The sequence below is a fragment of the Pinus tabuliformis genome, chromosome 3_1, assembly GCF_031772625.1.
Source record: "Pinus tabuliformis cultivar Carrire ecotype Pingquan chromosome 3_1, CPIR1, whole genome shotgun sequence".
NCBI classification, from domain to species: Eukaryota; Viridiplantae; Streptophyta; class Pinopsida; order Pinales; family Pinaceae; genus Pinus; species Pinus tabuliformis.
This window is the reverse complement of record NC_142301.1, coordinates 754,633,883-754,659,205: the sequence shown is the minus strand read 5'-3', so window position 1 is coordinate 754,659,205 and position 25,323 is coordinate 754,633,883. Positions and strand designations below refer to the sequence as shown.

The window sequence follows — 25,323 nt, the reverse complement described above, 5'->3', positions numbered from 1 at the left end:
TGCTATATTAAGAATAATGATGAACAGCTTGGAAAACTTGAACCTAGAGCAGATGAAGGCATTCTCCTTGGTTACTCTCCCCACAACAAAGCATATAAGTGTTACAATAAAAGAATTGGAAGAATTGTTGACAGCATTGATGTAGTGGTTGATAAAAAGGGTACATTCCTCAGCAAGTAAATTATAAAAATATCGAAGAGGATGAAGACTACTCTCCAAATAAGACTGATGATGAAGAAGAAACTCAAGAGGCACCAGAGGAACAGATAAGGATAGAAGAGAAGACTCCATCCAGGTATGTTCAGAAGAATCATCCATAATCTCAAATTTTGGGGCGGAAAGAGGCAGGCATACAAACAAGAAGAACAATTGCAGAAGCTTCAAGCTATTTGGCATTACTCTCCTCCACTGAACCACAAAATGTAAGAGAGGCATGCAAAGATGAATGTTGGGTCAAGGCAATGGATGAAGAACTTGAGCAGATAAAAAAGAACCACACTTGGGAGTTGGTTCCTAGACCAAAAGATAAGAATGTCATAGGGACAAAATGGGTCTTCAAAAATAAGTTGAATGAAAACGGGGAAGTAATTAGAAACAAGGCCAGACTTGTGTGTAAAGGATATGCTCAACAAGAAGGAATAGACTTTGAAGAAACTTTTGCTCCTGTTGCAAGACTTGAGGCCATCCGAATGTTCCTTGCTCTGTCAAGCTTTCAGAAGTTCAAATTATTTCAAATGGACGTGAAATCAGCCTTTCTGAATGGAGATTTAGAAGAAGAAGTATACATTGAGCAGCCAGATGGTTTCATTCTTGGGAATGATCCAAATCTTGTATGCAGAATGAAAAAGGCACTCTATGGTCTTAAACAGGCTCCAAGGGCTTGGTACTACCGTTTGGACAAATACCTTCATCAACAAGGTTTTCAAAAGGATCAGCAGATAGCAATCTTTATATAAAAATTGAAAATGACAAATTGCTAATAATTGTTGTATATGTAGATGATATTATCTTTGGCAGCAATGAAGAAGCTATGAGTCAAAGCTTTGCCTTGGTGATGCAGAAAGAATTCGAAATGTATTTGCTTGGAGAACTGACATACTTTCTTGGATTGCAAATCCAACAAAATGAAGGTGGTATCTTCTTGTCTCAAACCAAGTACCTCAAGTAGATTCTCAAGAAGTATGGCATGGAAGATTCGAAACTAGTATGTACTCCTATGGTTACAGGATGCAGTCTCAGTGCAAATGATGAATCAGCAGCGGTACATCAACCAACCTATAGATCTATGATTGGAAGTCTACTTTATTTGACAGGTACCCAACCAGACATCATGCATGCAGTGGGAATAGTTGCAAGATTTCAGGCAAATCCAAAGGAAACTCATCTTCAGGTAGTGAAGAGAATTTTCAAGTATCTTCAAGGAACTCAAAACTATGGCTTATGGTATCCTAGAGATACAGATCTCACTCTTCATGCTTATACAGATGCAGATTGGGCTGGAAGCATGGATGACAGGAAGAGCACAAGTGGTGGTGCATTCTTTATGGGTTCTAGATTAGTATCTTGGTTCAGCAAGAAACAGAGTTCGATTGCTTTATCTACAGCTGAAGCGGAATATGTGGCTGCTGCATCTTCTTGCACTCAACTTCTTTGGATGATGCAAACCTTGCAGGACTTTCAAATCACTTGTACACCACCTATCTCCATCTTATGTGATAATACAAGTGCAATCAGCATTTCAAAGAACCCAGTCATGCATTCAAAGACCAAGCACATACCGATCAAGTATCACTTTCTCCGAGAACAAGTGTTGGAACAAAAGGTCAAATTGGAGTATGTTCCTTCTAAGGAACAAGTTGCTAATATTCTCACCAAACCACTGCCCAGGGAGACATTTGAATACCTTAGATAGTAGCTGGGAGTAGTTGATGCATCATCTTACTGTTAAAACTTGTCTATTTCAGAGAAAAATGGGTGTACGTGCGTTGCCTGAGGAGGATTCGTGTACATACGCCGTTTTGTGCAGAGACAGTCGCGTATATCGAGGTTTGATGGATATCAGTAGGGACATGCTCTAGTTGAAGATATTCTGCTATGGGTCTGACAGAGACCATCCGACACAGGTTCAGGGGGAGCATATAATCTTCTAATAATGCATTCTTGGCATTATCTTAGAAGCTTTTGGTTCTAGTTCACAATTGTTGTTGGTTTTAGGTGGAACAAAGGTAGAGGAAGAACAGAAGGAAATATTGGTTGCTGATCTGAATGGTGATTGACAGATGCTGCTGCTATCAGTTATTGGTGACTTTCATAAGTCTTGTTCTAGATATTTCTTCTCTATGTCATGTATCTCTTTTGTGGTATCTCTTTTATGGTGTCAAGGTCATGTAACGGCCTATTTTGGTTTCCCCACTATGCCTGGGATGAACATGCAATGAACTTGATTGTCATATGTAAATTTCTAATGTATCCCCACTTGGTTGGGTGATGGATGTATGTAGTGAGTCTTTTGGTGATAGGAAGGTCTTTTATGATGCATAAGTCATGGTTCTTCTTGAAGAACATCTCTTGCAGATCTTGCCTACAGTCAGGGGGAGCATGGTCAGCACAGCAGGGAAGAAATTTCAGCATGTACTCAGGGGGAGCACAACCCTTTGCCCTTGATGACAAAGGGGGAGAATGACTTTGAGGATTTTGGGTTGCCATCAAGTCCAAAGGGGGAGATTTTTGGCATTATGGCACAGATTTGGAGCTATGGCACAGGTGTTGTCCTTGATGGCAACTCTCTTTGGTAACAGATCTCAGTTCAGGCTTTCAGGATGAAGGAAAATACATATACGCAGGTTCATCTAGACGAAGACGTGTATACACGCGGGTTAGAAGTTTCAAAAGTGCGTATGCATATACACGCACTTTCATGCAGAGAAAAGCGCGTATATGTTGGAGAACTTACTTTTGGTCCGTGGTAGTTAGTCCTCGGTATTTGAACCTATGGTTTTGGACCATGGTATCTTGTCAGAAGTGTTGACCCTAGGTATTGGGTCCTTGGTTTTGCTTATTATGGTTTTGGACCGTGGTATTGTGGAAGGCCTAAAACTATAAAAGAGAAAGGAGATCATGTGGAAAAGGATCATCTGAATTATTATTGAATATTTGTTAAAGTGTGAGATCTGAAATATTGGCGATTAGCGTTGTGGAGCAGATCTGGATCTGAATGAAGGAGGAACCTTAGCGCAAAGAAGGATAAGGTCTATTGATGGGTTATAATCTCTTGGCTTGAATGATAATATCTTTGCATGATTTTTATCTGTTATATATGGCGCATGCGTGATCTATAAATCTGATAATCTGGGTTAATCAGTGTCTGAATATTTGAAAGAGTGAATTATCTTTTGTAGATCGGTACGCAGGTTCAGTTCAGTGAGGGCGCGTATATACGCTGGTTCAGTGAAGGAAAACAGCGTATACGCAAGTTGTTCCATACGAAGAAGCGTATGCACACAAGTTTCAGGTTGTTAAAGTAGCGTATATATTTTGAGTTGTGATCTTGCTACTTCTGTTTATTGCTGCAGTGTTCTAGGTTCAGATTTGGTGTGTGGTTACTATTACTGTGATCTGGGTATAGTCGTCAGAGAAGTGTTTATTTTGATTCAGTTTTGATTGGTGAGAAGGTGATTGGTTAATGCAGAAATTCTTGATGTTTGATTGATGTTATTTGTGGATCCAGTCTGAAAATTTATGAAACGTGGTCACTGGAAGAAAGAGAAGGTTGTAGCCTTCTGTAGGCCAACACCTACGTACTAGTATCTTGACTAGTGCAAGAGCTAAGGGGGTTTTATCTCCCTTCCAGATGAAGCTGGAGAACGAGAGAGGGTTGTAGCTCTCTACAGGTTGTAGCCTGCATACTGGTAAAGGACTGCACAAGTACATTGTAAAAGGAAGTTTCTAATTAAAAGAAAATAGAGATGAATTGCAGCAGGTGGTTTCCACCCACATTGGGTTTCCACCTTATATCTTGTGTTCTTGTGTGTGATTGTCTTCTGCTCTGTTTTTACTGTTCCTGGTTACAAGTTACTTGATTTTGATACACAGATTAACAATCAACATCTGACAGATAAAGTAAATTATAAGTTTGCATTTTATACGTGGTTTTATTTCGACATAGTTGCATATATACGCGGTTTTAATTAACTCAAGTAGCGTATATCATATGAATTTGAAAAAGGGATTATTTGGCTTGATAATACTGATTCACCCCCCCTATCAGTATTATTTCCAACACTTGCATACTAGATTTCACACTTCACCAGATATTCAATCCTTGCACGCTTTGCCTAATGATCTTCTCCTCCTTATATAGTTTTAGGCCTTTCTCAATACCATGGACCAAAACCACTTAGGACCAATACCTTGGACCAAATACCTAGGGTTAATACCTCGGACCAAATACCTTGGACCAATACCTTGGATCAAAATACCTTGGACCAAATACCTCAAACCAAAAACTTAGTTTTCCAAGATATACGTGCTTTTCCTTCTGTGAAAGTGCGTGTTTATGTATACACTACTTGTGTTCAGTGAACCTGTGTGTATATGCAGCTTGGTCAAGGTGAACCTGCATATACCTCTCTTTCTTCATTCTGCTTATACCTCTCTTTCTTCTTTCTTTGTAGTATGATCTGTAATTCTTTGTTGTTGACATGTTGTACTGTGATCTTTCATCTAAGTGAGTTGCCATCAAGGACAACACCTATATCATAATGCCAACAATCTCCCCTTTTGGACTTGATGGCAACAACAACACCAAGTCACTCTCCCCCTTTGACATCAAGGGCAAAGGGTGGACCAAGATATTTTCTCCCTTTTACATACATTATGTTGTACATGCTCCCCCTGAGTACATGCTAAATTCTCTGATTGAGCTCCCCTTTTTTCCATGCTGAGATGCACTGAAACCGTCCATGCTCCCCTTGAGCACAAGCAAAGTCTGCAAAAATGTTTTCTAAAAGAATAACATGACTCTATAACTCAACTATGTGAGGATGACCTTCCTATCACCAATGACTCATACATACATCCATCTCCCAACCAAGTGGGAATATACCAAATTTGACTCATCCACCCAACCAAGTGGGGATATACCAAATGTTTATACATGACTGACATAGAAAATATTACATCATCCTTCTCATGCATAGTGGGGTTACAAATTAGGTCTTCTCATGACCTTTACATCAAATGATATACATGATATTTATAACAAGGATAACCGATCTAAACAAGACCATGATAGTTATCAGCAACTATCACATGATCTGCACCATCAGCAGCATCAGGATCAACAGCCTATATATTTCCATCATCAAAAGAGTCCCCTAAATCAAAACAACTATGTGGATCTGTACCAAGATCTTCTAAGATAATGCCAACAATGCATTATTAGAAGCATATGCTCCCCCTGAACCTGTACCAACTTGTGAGCACCAACACATTTCTACATATCATCAACAAATTATAACCATCATCAAACAGAGAAAATAAGTGACTGAACCATATCAGACTCCTTTTCCTGAGTCTATCCCGCTTCTTTTTTCTCAAAACACCATATACGCAACTGTGCAGCTTCTAACTCACATATATACATGACTTATCTTCATAATAGCTGCGTATGAAAATTGGAATACTGAAGTTTTACACTTTTAGCTTCCCCTGGGTCTGTTATGTCTGCAAACTGAGCTATGCCACATCTTTCTGACAAAAATTCCGTCTTCTTCAATACCTTGGATTGTGATGACATATGCTCCTTTTGGTTTGGTGTTCGAAATTTGCTCCTGCATTCCTTTTCTTTATGTCCAAACTTGTTACACACATAACATCTTACATGTTTCATATTCCTTTTATTGCAATCAATAGCTTTGTGACCAAACATATTGCAAGCAAAATAATATCCCTTAAAGTACTTGGAACGTGATGATCTTTCTATGTGATGGTCTTGAACCATTCTACTTCTACATATGGTTGCGACATGTCCAAAATTATGACATATAAAACAGTCAACATCATTCATCGAAGGAAATAACTGACTATCACTTCCACAGTTAGGAGTAAAAGATTTTCTTTGAAGAATTTATTTCCTTGGTTGTTGATGGGGTTGAATTTTTATCTCCTTGTTGAGCATCTCTTTTCTTAGACTTACTACTTAACATTCTAATACTTCATTGTGTTTGTCCTTTTCAGTGAGTTGATGTGTCACTATGTTTATGACTGTATCCTTTTCTGCCAAACTGATTTTAAGTTGATTGATTTATTTAAGGAAATCTTCCTTTTCTGAGGCATTATTTTCATATTCCAAGAGTAGTTTAATTACTTGATCATCTTCATCACTATTTGACAAGCCATCACTATCATCATGAGCATAATAACTTTTATTAACTTCTTTAGACATCTTTCCTTTGACATGAGGACATCTAGCAGCGTAATGACCAACTCTACCACAAGAAAAGCATTTGAAAAGTAGCTTACCTTTGAACCTTCCAGAACCCCGTTGAAGCTTCTTCACAAAATTTATCTCATCTTCTTCTTATGAAATGTGTCCTGATTCATTGTGTTTTTCTTTTTCTTTTCCCTTTGTTGATGCTTTAAATGCAGCTTCTCTCATATCTGATGGTCCTCCTTTTCTCATCTCAAAGGCAATTAATATTCCGTGAAGCTGCGTCATAGTGATATTCTGCAGATCTTGTTTTTCTTCTATGGCAGACACTTTGGGTTCAAATTTAGCAGACAAGGATCTCAAAACTTTCTCAACTAAGGTAACTTCCTTAATTTCTTCACCTATATTCTTCATAGAATTAACAACCTCATCTATACGTAGGAAGTAACTACCTATGCTTTCATCACTATGCATCTTAAAAGTTTCATACTGAATTCTAAGATTTTGAAGCTTACCATGTTTTACTTGAGAGTTTCCTTTGCAGCTTAGAACGATTTTGTCCCATATTTATTTGGCGGATTTGAGCTGCATGACTTTGACAAACTCTTATTTCAACAAACTTCCCAATAAAATAGTGACATCTTTGGCATTGGTTTCATAATCCTTTTTACCTGCCGTATCTGTAGGAATTGTTGTTGGAAATGTATATCCTCCTTCCACAATTTCCCAGACATCTATTCCAAGCAATTGTAGATAGTTTGTGATTCTTATTTTCCAATAAACAAAATTGCTCCCATCACATATTGGCAGTCTGATGGATCCCATGATTTCCTGATTATTCATGTTGACGAATCTCCCTTCAAGTGATCAAGCTTCTTCTAAAGGACCTTCTCTGATACCAATTGTTGGAAATAATACTGAGAGGGGGGTGAATCAGTATTAGTCAAATCAATAATCTTTTTCCTTTCATACTCAAATTTATATATGCTACTGTTACACAAAATATTGTCACCATGACTTTCTGCAGTCAGTGTGAGTCTATCACCACTCATGCTGTCCTCCTTTGCAAGTCTCAAACCTCAGCTCTTCATGTCAAGCTTTAAAAATGAGAGAAAGTCTTTGAAAATCTATAAAAATATGGTTCCGCACTATCTCTTACCATTACCCTGTGGTCCTGCACCCCTTAGTCATGTTACCTGCGGACTTGCCCACTCTGTCTCTAAAGGAGTGGGTGCGGACCCCTGTGAAATTCAAAAAGGCGCAAGTTTATTCTTAAAAACTCACTTTGGGTTAATTCTGGATGCTTCTAGAAGTAATCTTGACGTGGATGGTTCGCTCCTAGGTGATTCATGCATCCCATAAGTAAAGGAGCTAAACCCTTGATGAGAGGAGCTTATCCCTTTGAAGGAGGGCTCTATCCCTTTGAAGGTGGACCTAGTAACTTCCCTCCTCTGCACTATAAATTGAGGCATTGGGCTGGTTGCTAGAGAGGTTGAAAGCTGAACATTTTTGAGGGTAAATGTTGTTGGAATTGAGACTTCCTAGTTAAGCTTGAGAGGAGAGATTACATACCTTTTGGCTTCTTTGGGAAGAGAGTGAAACTTGTCAAAGTAGAGGAGATTCTTGTTGGACCCTGGGAGGAGCTTGTACAACATCAAGGCACCAAGGTTGTAAAGTTCTTATTTGATTAAAGTTAATACAATCAGATTCATTTTTCTCAATAAATTGTCTTCTATGGTTTATTTCATGAATTCCTTGATCATCATGATAAATATGGTTTATTATATTGGCTTTTTAGGTGTTATTTGATATGTGTGCCTGTTTGTGTTTGCAGATTCTTCAAAAGGGAACTCATTTGGACAAACGGAGCGTGGCTTCCACAAACTAGCACTGGACCCGAGGTAGGCCTAAAACATCTATTAGCCTTTATTTATAAATCGCATATTTAGGGAAAGATAGAATTTGTTTGGTTTGCTTTTCGCTAGATATCATTAAATACTAGGGAGATCGGTCTTGTCCGCAAGAACGATTTATCCGCCCGACAAAATGGCGACTCCACTGGGGACTTGAATTTTTTGGTTTTTTGCATTTGCTTTTACTTTGACTTGAGAAACTATTTCTTTGTTTCTAGTTTTTGCTTGATGTGTGTGGTATTGGGTAGGTTCATTAGATTTTGAATTATTTTTTGTTTTTCACGCTTTTGGAAGAGGACTGCACCCTCTGTTTGTAACACGGTGTGGACATCCCTGCACTTTTGCTTTACATACAGAGCGGTACCACACCTGGGTATACTGGGGGCCTGCGGACCCTGTCAAAATTTTGAAAAACTTAAAATCTTTTCATTCAGTTAAGCCTAGGATTTGTTTATGTGTTTTAGCCTCTGCCCAGATCTACACGTGTCTTGTTGGAAACGTTTCATAGATTAATTCCATTGGCATTTAGGTTTTAGGTGAATTTCTAGAAGCTTTGTGTGCCTGGCTTGATTTTTATTTGGTCTTTGTAGTAACTCAGAGCTTAGAAGCCTTAGAAACCTCAGATCACCCTAGTTTTTGCTGGTCTTCTTATGAGTCTGACCGATTTGTAAAATCTACCTTTGTTGAGGAATACATCTCATTTTTCTCTTTGCGAAGCTTCGAAAGAACTTGTTTTGAAAATTTTGGATTTCATTTTTAAAAAGAAAACAAAAGCTGGTTGTTTTTTGATTAATTTGTGATTCTGGACAAATTAGTCCTTAGTTTGCTCATAACTAAGTAAAACATCCTTGAAAAGAAATCTTGTAAGCTTTTACTTCAATTAGTTTTTTAGAATTTATAGATCTCGAGATTAGACTTTTGAATAGTTTTGAGTGTTTTATAAAATTAAAAAAAAAAAAAAATCTCTTTTGAAAAGTTTGTTTTCTGTAGTTTTTGATTGTTGAAGAAAAAGGATTTTTTTCATGAAGCATAATTAGCAGTCTCGTTTTGAGTGTATTGAAAAAGACAAAAAGTTCTTCTTTTCATTTGATTGTTAAGGAAAGATTTGTTTTACAAGCATTTGCATTCTCAACTCTTTCTTTAGCTAGAAGTTCATTGAAGAAAAAGGATTGTTTATCATCTTAAGTGAATTTTTAGTGTTTTGGAGTCGAGTCTTCACACCATAAAGTTTCATCTCCGCACCTTTTGACTTAAGAAAAAATCAATAAAAATAACGCTTAAAGTAAAATCTATCTAGTAATATTTTTATTTCTAGGGCTCTTTATCACCAACATAGCTTAGGCTAGTATCTTCGAGTAGGGAGTAATTAACTCTCCAAGATAGTAAAACAAACAAGTAGCTGTATATTACGGTAGGAGATAAATTCAAATTGTTACATCTATGCTCTGGGAAGCTCCTCTTAAAGGAGTCAAGCACGAGGTCATATCCGAACCAGTGGGGTAATCAATTCCTCCTCATTGGGAACGATAGCAGATATACACGTATTAAAAACGGTAAACCCTGGATTAACCATTGTCGAGGAGCCTGGGGTCACTTTTTGGTAAACCTTGGATTATGTCAAGGAGCCTTCAAGGGGATTGAGCTTGCTACTCTGCCCTTGCGTATGTATCGGATCACAGACTATTCCCCCAGGTATATTTGTTTCCATTGGTAACCATAGTGACCATATTATATAGGCTTCTTTCCTAAGGTGACGGTGGAGGGAAGATCCCACTGTACCTGGAGCAGACGTCGGTTAGACTCACTTGGATTTTCTAGGGGATTCTCTTCACTCAAGACGGTTTAATGGAGAAACTTGTGCCAGTCTATTCATTAAGTAGGTTGCCGGGGTAACTGTTCCAACTGCCATTTCTGTAGTGAATTCTACGATGTTGGATTTCATCACCAACTAGTGTTTTCGGTAGAGAAAGTTACTGTTCGTGTGTGGTTTGACCTCCTAGATTCTTTAGGCATGTGATTCAAAATTGTTTGGTTCTTTAGAGACTTTAGGTGGTTTTCTTTGAGATTTTTCTTTGTTTACGTGTGAAGTAATTAAAATTTTTTAATCGTGGATGAATTACCGAGACAGTCCTATAGACTTTGGAGCCAACCTCCTGAGTTTTCACCAAGCCAGATAGAAGGGCACGAGCCCTTGTAACTCCTAGTGACAGTAGAGTTGGGTCACATGAAGAAGGAGAGTCTTCTTTAGTTGTGGATCCTGATTATCAAGTTCAAGCACCGGAGTATATTGTTGAACCTGTTTCATTTTCTGAAGTTACTGGTAGTTTTTCTTCTACTAGTGAATTAGCCGAGGAACTTGAAATTGAACCTGCTGCTACTCCATCATCAAGATTTGCCTCTCCAACTTCCAGTGGTCCTCGTTCACCCAGGGTAGAAAGAGTCATTACCCAAAATCTTCCTTCTAGAGTTATTGCTATTGAAGAACTTGTTACTCCCGAAGAAGGTATACCTATCCCTGAAAATCAACCAGCTATAGAACTTAGGGAGCATGAATCGATCTTTTACAGTCCACCTAGGAGGGACGCTTGGTATCTTTCATTGACCAATTTTTTGAAAATCCCGAGACTAAGTTTTTCACCACCTCGCATTCCTTTTCATCCAACACCTAGGGGTTATTATCCTCCTTTGAATATGTCGAGACAGTCATCCATGTTTTCTCAATCTCCAAAAACATTTTTATATGGTGGTCCTTCTGTTCCCTCTGGGTATCAATCACTTACTGGTATTTTTTTGGGAGCATCTCCTCAACCTATTGAACAAGGGTTATTAACTGGTAATAACGGAACTAAGTCGTTGAGTGTAGAAGATATTCTTATGATGTCAGGTACCATTTCAAATCTGCAACCTCAAGGTGGCCAGTTACCGCCTGAGGGGTAGCCTCAAGGTCCTCAATTATTTCCTTGGGGGAAATCTCAAGGTACCCAATTACCGCCTAGGGGGCAACCTCAAGGACAGTACATACCTACGAGACATTACATTCTCAAGGTCAACCCCAGACTCAGTATGTACCTCAAGGTCAACCCCAGTATCAATATGTACCTCAAGGTCAACCCCAGTATCAGTACGTGCCTCAAGGTTATCAACCTCAAGGTTAGTATCCAACCCAAGGTTTCCAATCACCTTCAGGTCAATCATTTGTCCAAGGAACTGGAAATGTACTTTTGAATTATCAACCCTACCCTCAACCCGGTTATGGTCCTCAATATGCTCAACCTTCTATGGGTCTATACCCCATAATGAAATTAGTGTGGGATCCATCTCAATCTCAACAGATCTTACAACTGAACGTGCAGTTGTCATCTCAATCTGGACAACCCTTGGTTTCTGGTTCAACCCAGCAACCTGTCTAGCCTACAATTCAAACTTCTGCACCTTCTGTAGTTTCTCAGCCTGGGCCTAGTTCACCTCGAACTCCACCTCAAACGACTGCTGCAACTGTTGCAACATCTATTCCATCTACCCCACCTACTTCTGGAGTATCGGCAACTCCGGTTTCTACTGTCCCTGCATCAACTCCTCAAGCATCTTTACCTCAGTCTGGACCTACAATTCAAACTTTGGTTAAAATTCCTGTAGGACAACCTGGTCCAAGTACGATTGTCACAAGTCAACCTCAATTTACTTATCAACCGTACCAGGGACAGTACCAATTCGGTCCTGCTGTGCAGAACCCAGTCTATCAATATCAACCGTACCCTGGATATACTTATCAGCAACCACAACAACCCCAGTACAGTCCGATTAATCCTGGTTTTCTAAGAGGATATAATATCCCAAATGCAATTCCAATTCCTAGTTATCATGGATATCCTCCTCCTAGGGCTGGTCTCATGACCCAGGGTTTTAGAGACCCTAATCATCAGTTACCGTTCATTGCAACTTTGGACTTACTTGATTTGTCACGCCTTACAAACGATCTGATTAATTATCTTCCGTTTTGGCTGCCAATGCTAAATAAGTTTCCCAGTGACATCCCAAAGTTTGAAGGTAAATCAGGAGAGGATCCGTCGAACCATGTGATGACTTTTCACCTTTGGTGTGCATCTAACTCCATTTCAGATGATTCAATTCATTTACGGCTTTTTTAACGCACTCTAATTGGTCTTGTGGCCAAGTGGTACATTGAGTTACCGCGAGCCATTTTTTATAACTTTAGTCAGCTAGCTACTTCATTCTTAACTCATTTTCAGTTGCCTGTGAGATATGACAATGGCACGGAATTATTAACTTCATTAAAACAGTCAACGTCCACTTACATTTCAGATCACATTCATGAATGGAGACGTTGATGGCGTTTAGTGAAAGTTTTATTATGGATCAGATCTTAACAGAATGGTTTGTTAAATCATTATTACCGAAAATCACTGAGGATGTAGCTAAGGCAGGAGTCGTTACTGAAGAGAAAGTAATTGCTCAAGCTTAGTACCTCCACCTCGTTTATACGCAGTCGGGTACCTTACACAAGAAAATCCCCAACCTTCCTAAACAAAATCAAATAACTGCAGCTCCTTCAGGGTCTCATGCCACTGATGGTATGATTGGTATAGTTAATACCAAAAGTAAGAAGAAATCTTCCAAGAATTCTTCTCCTATTATAACTTTACCAGATTCCCCGACAGGAGACTCTTTCGTGGAAATTTCTGCCGATATTCATGTTGTAGAGTCATCAACGGCCAAATCAAAATCCGACGATAAAAAGAAAGGGAAGAAGAAAAATAAAACAGATAAAAATTCGAAAGAGAAACCAGAAAAAATGGAATCTACTGATGAGAAACGCAAACCTCGTTATCCTTGTCTCATTTGTGACGAAGAGCATTTTACAAGAGACTGCCTTCATCGTGCTGAGGTTGCGAAAATCGTCAAAGGTTCTCAAACACCTGTTGTTTTGAAGGATCCTTTTCCTAGTCAAGACAGTAAGATTATAGGTTCTTCCTCAAATGCCTCAAAAGAACCCATGATGATGTCCCATGTTAGGATTGCGACAAAATTGCAAGATTATGGAAGTAAAAGTCCTATTGGTGGTAAGGAAGTAGAATCTTCTAATTCGAACCCATCAACTTCAACTCCCAGTTCCGATCCACTACAGATCGAGAAACCTAACCCAGAATTAGTAATCAAACTGCCCGCCAAGGGTATACTTCGAAATTCAGCTTTCAATCCAAATGCGAGAGCTGCTCAGAACTATAAAATTGTTCAAGATTTGGCTATTTCACCTTCAGCAATGTCGGCTTTGGAGGTGCTGCAATCATGTCTAGCACAGCGTAAATTGCTATTTTCAGCTATAGGAGTTGTTGATGTTCAGGACTCGAACCTTATAATTTTCGATTTAGAAAATAGTACACCTCGCTTACCTCATCAAATGGCTTTCCAGATTCCAGTGTTAGTCAAAAATAGACCTTGCTATAGGACTATGATTGATGAGGGAGCTTCAACATGTATTATGTCGATCCAGTGTTGGAGATCGCTTGGTTCTCCTACACTTAACCAATCCCCGACGATTCTAAAGGCTTTTGATGGCCGTGGGTTCCATCCTTTCGGCATTCTACAGGATTTGCCTATAGGGGTTGAAGGCAAAACTGTTAATCTAGATGTGGAAGTGGTTGATGCCCCTCTAGATTACAACCTTCTCTTGGGTCGTAGTTGGTCTTACGCTATGACAACTGTTGTTTCATCGGTCTTTCGGCTTATAAAGTTTCCTCATAATGGAAAGATCATAACTATATACCAACTAACTTACTTTTCATCCAACCCAGCCTCTTCTGAAAGTATCCAACATGTCGGCAAAACAACTATCCCTTATAAGGATGTTGGAGTAGGACTAGTTAAAGATTCTGGTTTACTAGGAACTTTTTCCTTTCCTCCTCCTAACGTATCGCCTTCTACTGCAACCATTCATATGATTTCATCAGACACTATTGTTTATGATGATCCTTGGATCGTACCTTCCAAATCTGAGATAGATTCATTTGGTGATGCTATGCCTTTGAGTCCATATGAAATTGCGTATCAGGCCGTACAATTGTTTTCCGACCCTTCTTCAACCGAAATTCACTTAATGAATGTGGTCCATGAAGAATCACTTTCCATATTAGACTCAGATTCAACAATTTTTTCCGAACTTGTTCACACTGATGAGCAAATTCGTGAAATCTTGTCTGTTGATGATTTACCATGGGAAGATCTTCATCATAGATCTTCATTTTTACCTGAGATTGGTCGTTCTGAAAATGATTTTTCATCTATTTTTACAACTAATTATGTCAAGGAACCTCAGAATCCATTTCAAAATCCTAATTCTGATTTAAATTTGGGAAATATTTCTCAAACTATTCCTATTGACATTTCGGTTAAGCCTGGAATTGTTGAAAACATTCATATAGGTGCCTCTTGTACGGAAGATGAAATTCAAACATATAAGGCCCTATTTCAAGAATTCCATGACGTGTTTGCCTGTTCATATGAGGAAATGCCAGGAATTGACCCAGCAATTGTTGTTCATGAAATCAAAACTTACCCGGATGCTAAACCTGTCTGGCAACATTTGCGTCAGATTCACCCGCGAAAAGCTGCTGCTATTAAAGCAGAAGTTGAAAAATTACTTAAAGCAGGTTTCATTTATCCAATTCCCTTAACGGATTGGGTATCGAATATTGTTCCTATTAACAAAAAGCAAGGAACAATAAGAATATGCATCGATTATAGGGATATTAATCGAGCCTGTCCAAAAGAAAATTATCCAACTCCCTATATCGATCAAATCATTGATGATTGTGCCGACAGTGAAATATTCTCCTTCATGGATGGTTTTTCCGGTTATAATCAAATCAATATTCTACCTGCTGATCAACCAAAAACGGCTTTCATTTGTCCATGGGGGACATTTGCTTATTGCAAATTACCTTTTGGGCTTAAGAACGCCGGTGCAACTTTTCAAAGGGCCATGTCTTACGCGTTTCATGACATCAAGCACATTGTGCAACCCTATCTCGATGATTTACCTGCTCATTCATTACATAGAGCCGATCATCTCATTCATTTACGAGCAATCTTTATGAGGTGTAGGCATTATAGAATTAGGTTGAATCCACATAATTGTGTTTTCTGTATAGAAATGGGTCGGTTACTGGGATTTGTTGTTTCAAAAGCCGGCATTCGTGTTGATCCCTCGAAGGTTGAAGCTATTGTCAAATTGCCTCCTCCTTCGACTCTTCGCCAACTCCAAAGTTTACAATGGAAAGCAAACTTTTTACATCGATTCATTCCTAACTACGCTGAGATAACAAAGGGTTTTACCTGGTTGTTGAAACAGAATACTCCATTCTTTTGGGATGAGATAGCCAAAAAATCTTTTGATGCATTAAAACACGTGTTGACCCATGCACCGTTATTTCATCCTCCCAACTACAACCAGGACTACTTCTTATATCTCGCCGCCTCTCATTCCACCATCGGAATGGTGTTAGTTCAGGAAGATGAATTCGATAGTGAACATGTGATTTATTACCTTAGTTGCACTTTGAATCCAACTGAGCTAAAATATTCACATGTGGAGAAATTGGCCTTGGCAACTGTTCAAGCTGTCCAACAATTTCGTCATTACATTTTACTACACAAAACTACAGTAATTTCTGATTGCAACCCTATGATCTACATTTTGACCAAAAAATTTCTAGGGGACAAGTATTCCAAATGGATTGTTATCCTGCATGAATTTGACTTGGAGTTTGAAAAATCTAAGTCAAAGAAATCTTTAGTTTTTGCGGAGTTGATGTGTGACTTCCCGCGTGCTGATACTAAAACTGTGGCGGAAGAGCCCATTGTGGACGAATCCTTGTTTCTAATCAGCACTCTTGATCCATGGTATGGAGATATCATAGTTTATCTCCAAACCCAATCCTTTCAGCCTGAAATTTCAAGATCTCAGTGTTGGAAAATACGATTCCAATCCCAACAATTCAAAATTATTCGAGATACTCTTTATCGTCGTGGGGTAGACTCTGTTTTCCGGCGTTGTTTAATTCATGAGGAGGCTGAAAGGGTTCTAAATGAATGTCACTCTGGAGCGTGTGGCGGTCATATGTCTGGGTTTGCCACAGCCCAAAATATATTGCGCGCTGGCTATTTCTGGCCATCTTTGTTTAAAGATTGTATTCATGCGGTCTGAAAATGCCACAACTGCCAAATTTTTGATCAAGAGATGCGCGCTCCTCCTGCTCCTCTCCACCCTATAATTGTCGTTGGTCCTTTTGCGAAATGGGGTATCGATTTTATTACATGTAACCCTCACTCAGCCGGGGGGCATGCGTATATCATCCTTGCGGTAGATTATTTTACCAAGTGGGGCGAGGCGATGCCTACATTTTCGGCAGATGACATAACTGCTGCGATTTTCATTTTCAATCATATAATTGCTAGGTTCGGTGTTTCACAAGCGATTATCACTGATCATGGGCATCATTTCTGAAATATTATGATGACTGAACTAACAAACCAACTTGGCCTGCGTCACGATAGTTCAACTCCATATTATCCACAGGCTAATGGTCTAGTTGAAGCCATCAACAAAGTTCTAGTCATTATGATCCAATGAATCATTGGAATTCATAGGTCGAATTGGCATAACATGTTATTTTCAGCGCTTTGGGCGTATCGAACCTCAGTTAAAACATCAACCGGTTTCACTCCTTTCCAACTAGTTTACGGTTTGGAAGCTGTGTTACCCATTGAATGCGAAATCCCGTCATTGCAAATGGCCATAGAATTACTTCCAGCCACTTCCGAAGAGGAGAAACATTTGTTGTACTTGGCTCAGCTAGATGAGAATCGACGTGATGTTGCACTAGCAATCGAAACTCATGCCAAACGTATTAAAGCTCAGTATGATCGAAACGTTACACCTCGTAATTTTTTGGAAGGAAACCTAGTCTTACTGTACGATCAAGCAAATGATAAGTTGGGCGCTGGAAAATTCGTACCCATGTGGCATGGTCCTTATGTTGTCAAGAGAAAGATGGCAAAAGGGGCCTATCAATTGGTATACTTTGACGGAGTCTCTTTAGGTAAATCCAGAAATGGTCTTTACCTGAAGAGATATTATGCTTAAATCTGGGTGTGGAGATTTTTAGTTAGGTTAGTTTTCTTTCTAGCTGGTGTGTTTTAGATTAGAAAAGTGTGCTTAGTTTAGAGAGTGTTTTTGTCATTATTCCTGCTTATCTTGATTTTACTCTTGATATTGCAGATGTCGACATCTCTCCAAACATACATTGGTTTCGCTGATGGTGCTTGTTGTAATACACGGAACATTTCTTCTGCAGCTTGGGTTATCTATTCACCCTCTGATGAGTTGGTATCTATGCATGGGGTAAGCCTCAGTCAAACAACGAAAAACATTGCAAAGTATAGTGCAGTGATTGAGTTATTATCTGAATCCATCTCATTTGGGATTCGGAGTTTGATTGTGAGGTTAGATTCTGAACTTGTTGTGTTACAGCTTAATAGAGTTTATGCCATTAGAAATCCAGTGTTATTGAGATTATTTTTTGAGAGTTCGTCTCTTGGAACGTGAATTTGACTATATTGAATATCAACATATTCCAAGATATTTAAATACATTAGCAGATGCAATTGCTTCTCGAATGTTAAGTAGACATTTGCAATAATCAAACGGTAAATTTAAAAACATTCCATAAACATGTTTTACAAGATAGCTAGTAATAGTGATATAGCATAGCATAAGAGTGTGTCAAATATACATCGTCTTCGATCATAGGTTGAAAAACACCTTATGATCGGCAAAATGATAATACAAAAAGCAAAAATGTCATATGAGTCTACAACAAGCGATCATCCTATCACTGGTGATGATCACGATAAGAAACCACTATACGGGCCACCCTACAAAGGAACCTCCTGAAAGGTCCTGGGACCCCAATCACATAGCGTTGTAGCCTAAGAGGAATGTCATCTATGCTAGTCTCTATAATGTCTGTTGTCAAACGCTCTAGATGGTTTTCCAATTCAGCCAAGGTCTCTGTAGATTCGTCCTGTGGGGTTGGTGCTGCTACAGCTAGTTGTTTCCTCTCATAGGGCTGGAGAGTGGTTGGTCGCCGTGGACCTACATCTGCATTTGAAACTTTTTACTATCAATTTTGGGACGATTTAAAAATAAAAACAAAAAAAATTAAATTAGGAAATGTTGAAAATGATTTTACCTGAGTCATCCCATTGCTTTCCTAGTGGAAGAGCCATGTCTGGGTCACCACGATAATCCATCCCAGCATAAGGAAAATCCTGAATTGCAAAAATTTGGTTTTCCAACCAATGAAAATACTCAGGAGGAAATCGAACAACCTCTGAACCCTCCTCAGGATGACGGGCCATAACTGCAACCCAACACATCAGTTTGGGTTCTCGGGGAAGTCCAGCTCCAACAGAAAGATGCTGTGGGACCAACATTGGGACCCTCTCTAAACCAAAGCTCACAACTAAGAAACCATATCCAAGGCTTTTCAGTTGTCCGTTCTTTGCTCCAGTCAGTTGGCCTTTTACATTAGCCAACACAGCTTCGCACCAGTTGAAGATGGTGCCCCGAAAGAAGTCTACTGCCATCCGCATTTGGGATCCAGTGGCCATATGTAGTGATGCGCTTTCGTAGATTCTGGTGTCAGTAAATGCAATTACTTTGAGTTCAGGATGGGAGATGGTTTTGATATCAATCCCTTTGTCCTTGGTTTGGTCGTTACAAAACTCTAGCCGGAGGCTATCGACAGACTGGCCACCTGGCCTAGCCCCGAATAGAGTCAATTATTCACCTCTCTTAGGCAAACCAATCAAAATTTAAATGTCTTCCAGCTCCATTTTGAGCTGGTGGCCACCAATAAAGAAACACTGGTCCTGTACATTCCACTTGTCTACCAGCCACTGCAAAAAGTCCACCTGGGCCCTCATGCCAGGTATGGCCCAAAATTTGAATAAACTGCATGCCTTCAATGCATCAATCGAAGGTTGATGATTAATCGTGGCGAGGTCCACATCCTCGTGCTCCTGTTCCTGCCAGTCAAGCATGATGTATACCCTACATTCAAAGAAAAGGCAGATTAGAATATCTTAAATCAAAGTTTTTGGGCAAAATTTGAAAAATTTGGAATTTTAGAACATATGCTGCGGGGACAGCACCCTCTAAGTTAGAGACAGTGTGTAGGTTTGCACTTTGCCTAAACAGCAAGTGTGGGCCCCAGACTTTTTTCTGCATGAGAAAAAGTCGGGGTCCGCAGGTTTCGCATGTTGCGCTTGCGGACCCCCGCACGCAGTCTTTTAACCTAAATATTTCCTAAAAATCAAAATAAAACCCTAAAAACAAATTTCAAACGGATGAAATGCAAGAATAAGATGATGTGGATTACCTGGAGGTGACGGTGTTCGATTCCAATGGACGGATTTTCCGCAATCTTCACGGGAAGTTTCTTACCAAAAGCTCTCTTTTCTCACTCTAAAATCAAACGGTAAAAATGAATTTAAAAAAGCCCTTTTTATAATCTTTTTTGAATAAATGAATTTTTAATTTGTTTATTTTTCACTTTAAAGAGGTAACTTTTGAAGCAATTTTATTTATTTTAAACAGGTATGAGTAATGTTTTAGTTTTTGTGCGGGATAACAGAATTTTCAGGCAAAATTGATCATTTTCGACAAAAAACATTAGAGTCACCTTTAAGCTCTTTTCTGATTCCTAAAATATGAAAAGATTGCCGAGTTTTTCTTTTTAAGCTCGTTAAAATAGAATTAAAAAGACGGTCTCCTTACAGCTCTTTTCTAACCGTAAAAACAAGAAAAGATTGCTAGATTTTTGTCGTTTCAAATTCGATATTGGTTATAAAACAACGTGTCATTGATCGGTTTTTTACTTTTTTGGATCAGAGACACTAATTATGAAAAGTACTCCTTGATCGTAATGGTAAAGCAGTTCTCTCAAGTATTATTTTATACTTTTTCGGGCTTGGGAGACACAAATTTACGAAAAAGGACAACCATGGAGTTTTCTTAAGTTTTTTCAGACTCCTTAAAATTGAAAAACGTCGAGTTTCTCCTATACTGGACTTGTTAAAATTTAACAATAAAGGACCTGTTCAATTACAAACAGGAACGGACCACTCCTTCTGAGGATTCGAATTTAAACTAAGTTTGACTCATCCAAAGGATGAGCTTATAATCAAGCAAATGTTATCCTCCTCAAGCTTGTCAAAAATAAAGAGGTACTTGCCAGAAATGGTGGGGGAAAAGAGAGAAAAATGAACCTGTTTGTCATACTTTGTGTCTCAGAAAAACGTTTAACCACTCCTGAACACGACAGTTTTTGTTCACCTGGGTTGGGAAATCCTTTGCCTAACAGTTAATCAAACCATATTGAAAGTCTTCAGCAAGTTTCTGGGTATTAGCTTTGGGTCAATTGTCACCAAACCATCTGCAGTGTCGTTATGTGTTCAAGAGGTCAGTGCAAATAAACCATTCATCTGCAAAATATCTGTCATCCATCTTAACCATCCCTGAGTCAGTCCTTGCAACTATATTTCTTCAAACTTGATCTATGATTTCGTGTTGTGGGCTTGCCTACGACAGATCGCTTTCTATCGACCTCAGCTCATTATCTAGAAAGATGATCTAGAAATCATTAGTACCTTGGGATCTACATGCCTTAATGGCAGGTTTCTCGCCTTCGACGATAGGTTGCATCATTGACCTTCAATCAAAGGATTCCGTGACATGTTTGACATCAACACATCTATTCACATTTCATGGATTGTACTGAGTACTTTGAGAGCCATTGACATTACTGGTGGTTTCTCTCACACTTGTTAACAGTTTACCCAGAAAGCGAGTGGACAGAACCCAAGAAGAAATTGGACGAAAGGGAAAGGAATAAGGTCGGCACGAGATTCAGTAGATCATTCGGGTGGAGGTACTACCAAGACATGGCTGAAGCATGGGCATCGAGGCTAGAAAACCTACCTTTTTTAACCAACGCAGGAATAGCTCTCCTTGCGATTGAGGCAACCGAACCGCCCTCAGATTGGTAATCAAGTGGTCTCTACCATGTTCGACTCCAACACATTCATTCACATGGATAGAATCGTACTATTTTGGGAAGTAGAAATCAAGACCCTGGATCTAGTTTCCACCATCCAAGCTGCGAGGAATTTTGTATTCATTATACAGTGGACTATTCATAAATAGATGGTTGCACCCATACTGTGTCTACATGAGTCTATACTTGTGATGTATTGCAAGATCATTCCTATATCAGAGCAGTTTAGTTAGTTTTCTAGTCAGTTTGATCTGAGTATGGGAATGCGTACCTCAGCGATGATATGATCTCATATATATATTTTGTACTAAATGTTTTTACAGGTTCCAACCGGGCTCTCCACAAGATGATCCTCAAAATGATAAAGTACTTCACTCTTCTTAGATGATAAATGAAATCCTCATCTACTACAAACTTCGCACTTTAGGGGGCAATCTGTTACACAAAATATTGTCACCATGACTTTCTGCAGTTAGTGTGAGTCTATCACCACTCATACTGTCCTCCTTTGCAAGTCTCAAACCTCAGCTCTTCATGTCAAGCTTTAAAAATGAGAGAAAGTCTTTGAAAATCTATAAAACTCTGGTTCTGCACTTTCTCTTACCATTACCCTGCGGTCCCGCACCCCTTGGTCATGTTACCAGCAGACCTGCCCACTCTATCTCTAAAGTAGTGGGTGCAGACCCCTGTGAAAGTCAAAAAGGCGCAAGTTTATTCTTAAAAACTCACTTTGGGTTAATTCTGGATGCTTCTAGAAGGAATCTTGATGTGGATGGTTCGCTCCTAGGTGGTTCATGCATCCCATAACTAAAGGAGCTAACACCTTGATGAGAGGAGCTTATCCCTTTGAAGGAGGGCTCTATCCCTTTGAAGGTGGACCTAGTAACTTCCCTCCTCTGCACTATAAATTGAGGCATTGGGCTGGTTGCTAGAGAGGTTGAAAGCTGAACATTTTTTAGGGTAAATGCTGTTGGAATTGAGACTTCCTAGTTAAGCTTGAGAGGAGATATTACATACCTTTTGGCTTCTTTGGGAAGAGAGTGAAACTTGTCAAAGTATAGGAGATTCTTGCTGGACCCTAGGATGAGCTTGTACAGCATCAAGGCACCAAGGTTGTAAAGTTCTTCTTTGATTAATGTTAATACAATCAGATTCATTTTTCTCAATAAATTGTCTTCTATGGTTTATTTCATGAATTCCTTGATCATCATGATAAATATGGTTTATTATATTGGCTTTTCAGGTGTTATTGGATATGTGTGCCTGTTTGTGTTTGCAGATTCTTCAAAAGGGAACTCATTTGGACAAACGGAGCGTGGCTTCCACAAACTAGCACTGGACCCGAGGTAGGCCTAAAAAATCTATTAGCCTTTATTTATAAATCGCATATTTAGGGAAAGATAGAATTTGTTTGGTTTGCTTGTCGCTAGATATCATTAGATACTAGGGAGATCGGTCTTGTCTACAAGAACGATTTATCTGCCTGACAGCTACTTCAATGAAGGTAACTCGCATGTACACGTAACTGTATTTGAGGAAACCAACGTATATTCAACAAAACTATGATTCAGTTAATTCATCATATTTTGATCTTTAATCAGTGCATCAGTACTTAATTAACCATATAAATAGTAACCAAGTGCAGTAATAACAGAACAAACCATCACACATGAACACCAAGATTTAAGGTGGAAACCCAATGTGGGACAAAAAACATGTGCTACTGTCTTCTTTTAATATAGTAAAAAACTTGTTTACAATCTTGTACTAGTGCAGACTCATACCAGTACGTAGGCACCCACCTGCAGAAGGCTACAACCTTCTCTTGTTATCTAGCTTCTATTGGAAGGGAGATACAACCCCTTAGCTCTTGTACTAGCCGATATGTTTACTAGTACGTAAGCGCCGACCTACAGAAGGCTACAAACTTCTTTCTTCCTCCAGGGATCACGTTTCATAAATTTTTAGACTAGATACTCTTGGAACACAACACCATAATCTGAAGGCCATGTTTCATCCAATTTTCATACTGGACCCATCAACAACATTGAAGCTCAAAATCTATCACCACTGCAATAAAACCATCAAATACATCTGCATTAACCAATCATTGAAACTTAATCATCAACCTCTGAATCGCCCACAACTGAATCACTGAAGGTCCATCATCATTGAAGCAAATCACAATCAACCAATCTGAACATTTAGAATACTGTCATCAAAACATAGTCACTAGAACACAGAGCAAAACCCAGAACTCTGCAACAATAGCCAGATCCAATTGCAACTTCAAATATCATATTTCATAATGTATACGCTACTTAGATGTGTCAAACCAATGTGTATACGCACTTTTATCAAAGCCAACTAGTGTACATATCTGCAAATATTAATTCAGAATTTTGCAGCTATTCCAGACTTCAATCATACCCAGATCATAACATTTACAGAATAACTCATGCGTCAGTATTCAGATCTAGACTATACATGCTCAAACCACATAATGATAATTCATTTCAAGGCTTAAGATCCCGTTCCATCATTAGAACTTATCCCTCATCAACCGCTAAGGTTCATCCTTGGTTCAGATCAAGCAAAGCACCATAAGCCAATAACCTGCATACTAGATCTCACACTTCATCAGATATTCAATCCTTGCATGCTTGGCCTAATGATCTTCTCCTCCTTATATAGTTTTAGGCCTTTCTCAATACCATGGACCAAAACCACTTAGGACCAATACCTTGGACCAAATACCTAGGGTCAATACCTCGGACCAAATACCTTGGATCAAAATACCTCGGACCGAAAACTTAGTTTTCCAAGATATACACGCTTTTCCTTCTGTGAAAGTGCGTGTGTATGTATACTCTACTTGTGTTCAGTGAACCTGTGTGTATACGCAAATTGGTCAAGGTGAACCTGCGTATACCTCTCTTTCTTCATTTTGCATATACCTCGCTTTCTTCATTCTTTGTAGTTTGATCTGTAATTCTTTGTTGTTGACATGATGTACTGTGATCTTTCATATGAGTGAGTTTCCATCAAGGACAACACCTGTATGATAATGCCAACAGGTTCAGATGAAATTCATCCCTTCGCGGTGGCCTCCCCATTCTCTGACAGACATCGCATGCCCAAAAATATTCCTTGGAATCCTTGTGCACATTTGGCCACCATATCCCCACTCGTAGGATCTTCTATGTGGTTTCCCTTCCCACATAATGTCCTCCAGCAACTCCTCCATTTCCTTCAGCGAGGATGCTTTGTCATTCATAATCTGGGACATACCTATGCAAAACATCATCTGATTCCATTTTATATAAGTTCCCTACAATGATATAATAATCCGTAGCCTTGACCACCAATTCTTTCTTTCGTTGTGTCATATAAATTTTAGGATTTGTACTCGTGGATAGAAATTGGACTATGTCTGCAAAATGTTAATCTACGACACACACAAAAAAGAGGTGCACATCGGGCAATCCTTCATCTAGACTTGTAGGCTCATCACTATTCTCAATCCACGAGAGGTGATCTAGTCCAACATATAATCACCCTAGCTTCACAATTACCTTGAAGTCATACTCCTAAAAGAGAAGTAACCATCTACAAATTCCCCCCAACATAAGGTTTTTGACGAGGTACTTCAAAGATGAATGATCTATGTACATCTTGAAGTGCGCACCCAACAGGTAATGTCTGAACTTCTGAAGTTCATATACCATTGCCAATTCTTCGCACTCTATGGTCGAATAATTCTTTTCTTCCTTAGACAACGTTTTGCTCACGAACACAATCATATGATCGCTATCACCTACACTTGGTTGGGTTAATACAA

The 25,323-nt window shown here is 39.1% G+C and overlaps 1 pseudogene; it reads right to left on the bottom strand.

Moving 5' to 3' along the window:
• LOC149189568 (uncharacterized) overlaps positions 1-24,871 on the bottom strand; it is a 73,123-nt pseudogene extending 48,252 nt beyond the window's left edge.
• Between the last annotated feature and the right edge of the window lie 452 nt (positions 24,872-25,323).